The following is a 10,174-nucleotide window of genomic DNA, read 5'->3' as shown; positions in this document are numbered from 1 at the left end:
AGCACCACATTTCAAAAGCTTCTATTCTCTTCTTGTCCAAACTATTTATCGTCCATGTTTCACTTCCATACATGGCTACACTCCATACAAATACTTTCAGAAACGACTTCCTGACACTTAAATCTATACTCGATGTTAACAAATTACTCTTCTTCAGAAACGCTTTCCTTGCCATTGCCAGTCTACATTTCATATCCTCTCTACTTCGACCATCATCAGTTATTTTGCTCCCTAAATAGCAAAATTCCTTTACTAATCTAATTCCCTCAGCATCACCCGACTTAATTCGACTACATTCCATTATCCTCGTTTTGTTTTTGTTGATGTTCATCTTATATCCTCCTTTCAAGACACTGTCCATTCCGTTCAACTGCTCTTCCAAGTCCTTTGCTGTCTCTGACAGAATTACAATGTCATCGGCCAACGTCAACGTTTTTATTTCTTCTCCATGGATTTTAATACCTACTCCGAATTTTTCTTTTGTTTCCTTTACTGCTTACTCAATATACAGATTGAATAACATCGGGGACAGGCTACAACCCTGTCTCACTGCCTTCCCAACCACTGCTTCCCTTTCATGCCCCTCGACTGTTATAACTGCCATCTGGTTTCTGTACAAATTGTAAATAGCCTTTCGCTCCCTATATTTTACCCCCGCCACCTTCACAATTTGAAACAGAGTATTCCAGTCAACAATCTCGAAAGCTTTCTCTAAGTCTACAAATGCTAGAAACGTAGGTTTGCCTTTACTTAATATTTCTTCTAAGATAAGTGGTAGGGTCAGTATTGCCTCACATGTTCCAACATTTCTGCGGAATCCAAACTGATCTTCCCCGAGGTCGACTTCTACCAGATTTTCCATTCCTCTGTAAAGAATTGGGGTTAGTATTTTGCAGCTGTGACTTATTAAACTGATAGTTCGGTAATTTTTGCATCTGTCAACACCTGCTTTCTTTGGGATTGGAATAATTATATTCTTCTTGAAGTCTGAGGGTATTTCACCTGTCTCATACATCTTGCTCACCAGATGGTAGAGTTTTGTTAGGCCTGGCTCTCCCAAGGCCGTCAGTAGTTCAAATGGAATGTTGTGTACTCCTGGGGTCTTGTTTCGACTCAGGTCTTTCAGTGCTCTGTCAAACTCTTCATGCAGTTTCGTATCTCCCATTTCATCTTCATCTACATCCTCTTCCATTTCCATAGTATTGTCCTCAAGTACATCGGCCTTGTATAGACCCTCTATATACTCCTTCCACCTTTCTGCCTTCCCTTCTTTGCTTAGAACTGGGTTTCCATCTGAGCCCTTGTATTCATACAAGTGGCTCTCTTTTCTCCAAAGGTCTCTTTAATTTTCCTGTAGGCAGTATCTATCTTACCCCTAGTGAAATAAGCCTCTACATCCTTACATTTGTCCTCTAGCCATCCCTGCTTAGCCATTTTGCACTTCCTGTCGATCTCATTTTTGCGACATTGTATTCCTTTTCGCCTGCTTCATTTACTGCGTTTTTATATTTTCTCCTTTCCTCAATTAAATTCAATATTTCTTCTGTTACCCAAGGATTTCTACTAGGCCTCGTCTTTTTACTTAATTGATCCTCTGCTACCTTCACTACTTCATCCCTCAGAGCAACCCATTCTTCTTCTACTGTATTTCTTTCCCCCATTCATGTCAATTGTTCCCTTATGCTCTCCCTGAAACTCTGTACAACCTCTGGTTTAGTCAGTTTATCCAGGTCCCATCTCCTTAAATTCTCACCTTTTTGCAGTTTCTTCAGTTTTAATCTACAGTTCACAACCAATAGATTGTGGTCAGAGTCCACATCTGCCCCTGGAAATGTCTTACAATTTAAAACTTGGTTCCTAAATCTCTGTCTTACCATTGCAAAATCTATCTGATACCTTTTAGTATCTCCAGGGTTCTTCCATGTATACAACCTTCTTTTATGATTCTTGAACCAAGTGTTAGCTATGATTAAGTTATGGTCTGTGCAAAATTCTACCAGGCATCTTCAACTTTTATTTCTTAACCCCAGAACATATTCACTGACTACTTTTCCTTCTCTTCCTTTTCCTACTATCGAATTCCAGTTCCCCATGATTATTAAATTTTCGTCTCCGTTAACTATCTGAATAATTTTGTTTTATCTTATCATACATTTCATCAATTTCTTCATCATCTGCAGAGCTGGTTGGCATATAAACTTGTACTACTGTAGTAGGCATGGGCTTCGTGTCTATCTTGGCCCCAATAATGTGTTCACTATGCTGTTTGTAGTAGCTTACCCACACTCCTATTTTTTATTCATTATTAAACCTGCTCCTGCATTACCCCATTTGATTTTGTATTTATAATCCAGTATTCGCCTGACCAGAAGTCTTGTTCCTCCTGCCACCGAACTTCACTAATTCCCACTATATCTAACTTTAACCTATCCATTTCCCTTTTTAAATTTTCTAACCTACCTGCCCGATTAAGGGATCTGACATTCCACGCTCCGATCTGTAGAACGCCAGGTTTCTTTCTCCTGATAACTCCAAGTATAACACATGAAAATTTTCCTCCTTGATCTCATTCGCGTTCTCCGGAATCAACACTGTAGGTGCTCATGATTGTGCATCCACAACGATCTTTTCTTTTCTTGGGAAGTTGTGTTAGTTCTGTTGGTCGATTTTGGAATAACTATGTGGGGAGGAAGCCCAACAGCTAACACAAAGAGTATGAATAGGCATGAAATTTATGTAATGAGAGATAATTACAGTACTGGAAATAAAGTATGAATTCTTGTTGAAACTAAATTTGGTGCCATGAACAGTCTTCCTCGCAACGTAAGAAAAATACAATGCAGCATAGGCCTACCAATACTGCAGTCACACAAACCATATTTTGCAGCTAACCTGGTACCTAACAAAAAGTCAGTTGTTCAACTGTTACACATTTATGTGTTTAAGGATACAGGGTACTTATAAATTTTTTATGACTTTATTAAATTTTATAGACATTCCTGATTACATTGATATATACATTACAGAGTTTCAAACGAAAAATGTCCTATATATGCCAAATTTTAAAGTTACAGTCGTGTATACCGCCACGCCCCCTTTATTTCTGTTACAGAAACCAGTATTATTTCGAAAAGAACTGTGAACTTTCTGTTTCCAGAGTTTGTGTGTATGATACATTGTATATGTTGGTGACAGTGCAAGTTTCTAGTGTCTCTAAATGATTATCTTTGCTAGTATCTACTTTTGTTTCATTGAAGCAGTTTGTTCACGTGTTACTGAATGTTTGTTGCCCAAGTGCTATATATATTTGTGGAAGTACATATCCTTTAGTGTGCAGGAAATATTAACTATACCACACATCAAGAAATTCAGTAAAAGGAAAATCTGTGGTAACCAGTTCACAAACAAAGCAAGCCACCTGTTGAAAGTAACAGATGTGTCTGTTCTTCAGGGAAGAAACTCCCATGTGGCAAGCCTCCTGGTGATTCAAATTTTTGTGTTAACAATGATGCTGTGTGTAATGGATTTGTTATTGTTTATGTGGGCATCATATCTTCTTTGACGAAGGAAGTGGCGAAATGTAAACAATGTGATGGTGTAGGCTGTTTGGAAATAACTGTGCAACATAGTAGCAGGAAGGGTTTAGTGTCAAAATTAGTTGTTCTGTGTTGATGCTGCAATAAATCTACCTTGACCAGGCGCGGCTCGTAATTAAAGGCTCTGAGGCGGAGCCGCCCCAAAATATATGTTAAAGTAAATTTCGCAAGAACGTATTACATAATTTAAATTATCAGGACGAATTTCGTATATTTCCCATTCCGATTAAAATAACGACGTTCAACGTTTTTGGAACTGTTTGTATCGATGAATGTTTTCCGAACGGTTAGTAGTGTTTAGGCTGCGCCTTGGAAAGACGTGCCCTTAGCGCTAGGATTTCACCCGGAACAAGTCCCGCCCATTCACCCCCCTCCACGCCTATCCATAGTGTAAGGCCCTCCCTAAACGGCCGCCAGTTCCGCAAACTGGAAACTACAACAAAGTTGTTATCGTCGCAGTCCAACATGTGTTATACTGTGATGAAATTCAGTAACGATAAGAAATTTAAGCTTTTCTGGATAGTAATGTAATATGAATCTGCATTATTAAAGAAATAAAAATATTTATAGAGAATTGAAAGCATCGTCAGCAATAGAAAACAAAAAATAACGTGATGTTATTTAAGGGCAATAAGGAGAAATTTTCATTAACTAATTCACTTACTATAATACGTTTATTTGAGGGAAACAGCAGAGCAAACATACAATGCGAAAACAATGGTCTTGAATCTGTCATGTAGGCAGTAAAGCCACGGATGCACTCGAATAACTCTGTTGTCTAAAATCACCGTTATATAGAAATAAGTGAAGGTTGTTTTGTTTATGTAGGCCCTCACAATAGCTCACGAAAATTAAAGAATATAAGAATGTCATAAAGTAGAAATTCCTAATGAAAGCAGTAAGATATTTGCATGTATGACATATTTCGTTAGTATTTGCATGGGTAATGGGTGAATTTTAACTTGTAAATTCTTCCAATACCATACCTGCGCATTATAAACGAGGTTACAAAGAATTGTAGCTGTTTCTGTGTGATTAGTGACCTATTTGCTGTTGCAAACGTCTCAGGAAAATAATGTGTCGTTATTCATTGTCCTGTCTGTTTTTAACCAAAAGATTTATTAATTTTGTAAATGTCATTCAAACCATTTCAAAAAAAATAATAATGTGATGTTTATATTTGTCACAGAGCAGTTATGGAGGAAATACATGCTGCGGTGTTTCATGGCTGTAAAACGTCCTTCATGCTGTGCTAGTTCTTCTTTCATCCCTAAGATTTTCGGCAAAACTATTCAGTGAATAGCACGCGAAATCAGCTTGGATCGATCTAGCAACAACAAAGTAATTTTGATGCCCTCTGGAAGTATAGTGAACATTGGTGCTTGTTTCACATATACTGTCTGAGTTCTGAAACTTAAGTGTCAAGTATACTGAGGTTCCTCTTTCTCCAAACAAATTATTCTTTGAGGGTAGGTTTATCCTGTTTTAGCTTTGGGTGCTTTTCCTCACATAGAAGTATGTTTCTTCATAGGCTATTCATCTGGATACTGAGTTCTCGTATTTAAAGAATTCAGTGTTACATTGTTTTCTGTTATGTTTGCTGTGGAAGTACCTGGCACAGCTGACGCCAATTGTGCACGTTTCTTGTAATGTGTCTTTTAACTACCTGGGAAAATTTAAGACCTAGCAAGATATTAATGTAACATTCACTCCAAGTGCAGCCGAACGTGGTAAGCCACGTGGGTCAACTGAAACGATGCCCAGGCGCCGAACAAAGACCGGGAAAACCGGGGGTGAGTGGGCGGGACTTGTTCCGGGTGAAATCCTGGCGCTAACGATTCCTCTTGGAAAGTCCGTAAGCTGCGTGTATTAGCGGTTTAGGGGCGTGGCTTCTACATAGCATTGCTCGTTATGGGCGATCCGAAGGCTCAGAGCTTGCAGCCTAAGGGTGTTATACCAACCACCACACGTTTTTCACGTTCCACTATCTATGTAATAAAGGAATGTAGAGTGGCCGAAACTTCGCTATCCAATATCTGTCTCTGCACATCTCTACTACGCCTCGATGCGTCATTAATCGACGTTTAGTATTTTTGTTTTGATAATGTTTTACATAGTAGTTTTGTTTCTGCCATTGGCTATTGTATCCACATTTAGAGTAAGTTTGCAAATATCCCGCCAGAGTGCACTAGACTACAGTAACATAACAGTACTGCCATCTAGCGAGAGTTTCGTAAGTGATTAGAGGACAAAGCGCGCGAAATTTGTCCCGTTACTTTATTTTCCGTGCTTGCTGATGCTGACTGCTTTTGTTGACACCGTGTGATATTAGCAAGTTTCTATTTCGGAGTGTATTTTGCAAGATTTTAGTGAGTTTTACTTCCTTGTGAATATCTGCGAATTACGGCGAGTGTGAAACCAGCGCAACATGAATTCAGTGTGCAATTTAATAGGTAAAAGCTTGGAACACGGCCACAGGATGAAAGTGAAAGAACTTGGTGCACCCAGACCCGATCTAAAGATCAATCAAGAACAGAAACAGTGTAAATCTAGGCAAGGATACAAACGCAGTTTTAATAGAGCAATGTACGATGCAGCTGAGTGGTTGTGTGGTTGTGAAGTGAAAAACGCAGTTTTCTGTTTCACCTGTCTTCTTACAAATAGTACTGATAGTGCCTGGACTGAAACTGGTATCGCTGACTTAAAGAATTTTCACGCAAAGGTGAAAAAACATAATTCCAGCGAAAAACATTTAAATGGGTTCATTGAGTTTTCAATGCTAGGGAAAGTGGACATTATGTGCCAATTAGACAGTGCTTACCGCCGTAATATAAAGATATATAATGAAAATGTATCAAAAAATCGGTATATTCTGGGTAAACTGATAGACTGTATTAAATTTTGCGGCAAATTCGAGCTTGCCTTAAGGGGCCACGATGAAACAGAAGATTCCAAAAACCCAGGAATTTTTCGAGGATTAGTCAGTCTTATGGCAGAACTGGACTGCGTCTTGAAGCAGCACATTGAGAAATCAGAAAACCGTGTTTTCTTAGGCCTATCGAAGACAATTCAAAATGAACTCCTGGAATCAATTTATGAGGTGTGCCTTAATCTCATCAAGAGTGAACTGTCGAAGGCAAACTTTCTCGCAATAGAAGTTGATGAAACTACTGACTGTGCAAATTTGTCACAATTGGTCCTAATAATTCGCTATGAGCTACTGGGACAAATAAATGAAAGATTTATTTCCTTTGTACGCCCAAAAAGTCACAGTGCAGACGATGTAACTGCAGCTGTTCTCTGCGAGCTAGAGAAAATGAATGTACAAGAAACACCTGAAAAACTGATAGCTCAGTGTTACGACGGTGCTCCTGTTATGAGTGGCCATAAAAGTGGAGTTCAAACTAGAATTAGAGAAGTGTACAGGAATGCTCACTTTATTCACTGTTACGCCCATCAGTTAAATTTAATTGTTGAACGTTGTGTGACGGGCAATAAACAAGTGCGGATCTTCTTTAGCAACTTGGAAGGAATTTCCACCTTTTTTTCACGGTCTTCTAGCCGTACAGCCATTCTTGACGAAGTAGTGAAGAAGCGTATTCCTACCTGTCCTCAGTCCATCAGATGGAATTTCAAATCACGGAGCGTAACCACTGTGTACAAATACCAAAAGGAAATTGTTGAGTGCCTAGAAAGAATTATTGATGATGATGCCAGTGATTACAAGACAATAAACAAGGCCACGGGACTGAAGGGTTTCCTGCAAGACGAAGATTTCCTCTTCTGGTTAAATTTTTTTAATACAGTCATGCCTCACTGTGACATTCTCTTTAATCAACTGCAGCAGAGGAATATTGATGCAGTGAAAACTGTTGAATATGTTTCGCACTTTGCAGATTCTGTCCAGCAAGTTAGGGCCTCACTTGAAACTGACGATCTCTGGGAACAGGTAGAACCAACTGCAAAACGGGGACGTTTCACAGAATCAAGAATAGTGTGTGCACGAAACGTTTGCGACCTCATCACAACTCAGATCAGAGAACGATTCAGTTTCAATGATCACTTATCGATTGCACAGCTGTTTGATCCATCGTTGTTTGCAAAACATCAAACTATTTTTCCGGAAAAAGAGTTTAAAATAGCTGTTAATTTGTTCAATTTACAGTCTTCTGATCTACGTCATGAGCTGAACGTATTGTACAGCCGAAAAGATTTTATGAAGGCGTCAGGTGCTTTGACCTTGTTGAACTGTCTTTACGATAACAATCTGGCTAAAGCTTTTCCTGAAAGTGTAAAACTTCTGCAAATAATAGTAACATTCCCTATGACGACCGGCGAGGCAGAACGCTGCTTCTCGACGTTAAAGCGAGTGAAAACATTCATGCGCAACACTATGAATGAGGACAGACTTTGTGCGCTTGCAATGTGTTCCCTAGAAAAAGAATTATTGAATCGGCCAAATTTCAATGAAATGGTCATAGACCACTTTGCTGCGCAGAAGGGGAGACGAGCTGACTTCGTCTATAAACAAATGAAATGAGGTAAGCAAAAGTGCATTCATAATTGATAAGAGGTAATTCTTTATATTAAGTCCTACTTAGCCTATTAAGTGAAGTGGATAAAAAAGTGTAGTGTCATGTTTAGCCAGTCATAAACGTGATGACATTTTCCGAAACGAATCACTTTTGGTACCGGTACAGTGTGTTGCGCTACAGTGTCACATTTTGTGTACTTTAGCACAACAAACCGTACTAAAAATGACGTATTTTGGAGAGATCTTTAGTGCGCTATTTCATATAAATGCATATTTTCATAATACACAATAAATACGAACTGTTCGCTTCTCAAACATGCGAAATAATATGGCAGTTGCACGGATTGCTCATGCCACCCAATCACAGCACAAGACTTGTGACGTCACGAAAACATTACAGTATCGTCATGCGAACTCGTAAACTTCGAGCTTTGGAGGTTAACCACAATAAACGCCTTACGTTTAGTACTGAAAACACCAAAAATATTAAGCAACCGCAAAGTTAACATTCATCGCATTAAAGATCTCTCCAAAACGCGTCTTTTCATATGATTTGCTGCAGTGTCAGAATATGTAATGATGACGTATAAAAACACTAACCAAAGATTTTAATTCGAAGTTAGCTTTTAATCATATTTAATACCTGATTATAGAAGATACAGTACGTAAAATTATGGGTAGAGAGTGATCTGCCACCCCCCTCCCCCTGAATTTTTAGTTGTTTATGTCAGACTAATCTGTAGTGTAACCCGAGGTCTATGTTGGCTCCAATCGATAAATGTCGCAGCCTTCCCCAATATAGAAACCACGAGCCGCGCCTGACCTTGACAATGTCTTTGAACATTGTGCATAATTCGTATGATTTGAATTTGAAGTTAGTGTATGCAATGCGTGCAACAGAAAAAGGAAAAAAGGCTGCTCAAAGGTTTTGTTGTTTAATGGAAATTCCTGATTACTTTTAGATGCCCTGACAGTTTTGTCTAAAGCATCTACGAAACATACAGTAGAAAAAACTGTAAATATTAGTGGAACTAGGGACATTGCTGTTGCACTTGATGGGTCATAGCAACATCGAGGACATCATTCCTTGAATGGTATTCTAAGTTCTACATCTCTGGAGAATGGAAAAATTGTTGATGTTGAGTGCTTATCTAAGTACTGCCACACCTGCCATCGTAACACTGAAGGACATATTGGACATCAGTGTTCTAAGAATTATGATGGTTATAGTGGACTTATGGAGTATGATGGAGCTCTAAAAATATTTCAGAGATTGGTGCCCGTTTATAATCTTAGGTATACAAAGTACCTAGGTGATGGGGACTCTAAAGCTTTCAATAAAATCAATGAGTTCACTGTTTGTGGTAATAATAAGACTGGAGTGTTGTATACATGTGCAAAAGAGGATGGGTGCTAGATTGAGGAAGCTACAAAGAGAAATGAAAGGGAACTTGCTGTCTGATGGAAAATCCCTGTCTGGATGAGGCAGATTGACAGTAACTGAAATAGATCTTCTTTATAGTTATTATGGACTGGACATTAGACGAACTACACCTCTGAATGATGTTATAGTAATGAGAAAAGCTGTATGGGCCACCTACTTTCATAAGTTGTCCACAGATGACCACCCTGTTCACGGACGTTGCCGTAAAGAAGCACATTCTTGGTCTGAATAACAAAAATCAAAACAAAGTGGACAAATATTCCATCATAAGCATTCTCTTCCTGAGCCTGTTATGAATGAAATAAAACCAATTTTTAGAGACCTGAGAGACCCTGATTTGCCTAGTAAATATCTTCATGGGGGCACTCAGAATACAAATGAAAGTTTCAACTATTGCATATGGGAAATATTACCCAAGAATGTTTTTCTTTGACTAAATACATTAAAAGTTGGTGTACTAGATGCAGTGATATATTTCAAAGATGGAGTGATAGGAAGGTTGGAAGTCCTGAGGCACAAAATGTGGCTCTAATATGGAAGATCAATTGCTTGTGTGTGACAGAAAATGGGTGTATGAAGCTGAAAGATTCACTCTTCAAA

This window comes from Schistocerca serialis, chromosome 4, assembly GCF_023864345.2.
Source record: "Schistocerca serialis cubense isolate TAMUIC-IGC-003099 chromosome 4, iqSchSeri2.2, whole genome shotgun sequence".
Taxonomy (NCBI): Eukaryota; Metazoa; Arthropoda; class Insecta; order Orthoptera; family Acrididae; genus Schistocerca; species Schistocerca serialis.
The sequence above is the reverse complement of the archived record's forward strand: the minus strand, read 5'-3'. Positions refer to the sequence as shown.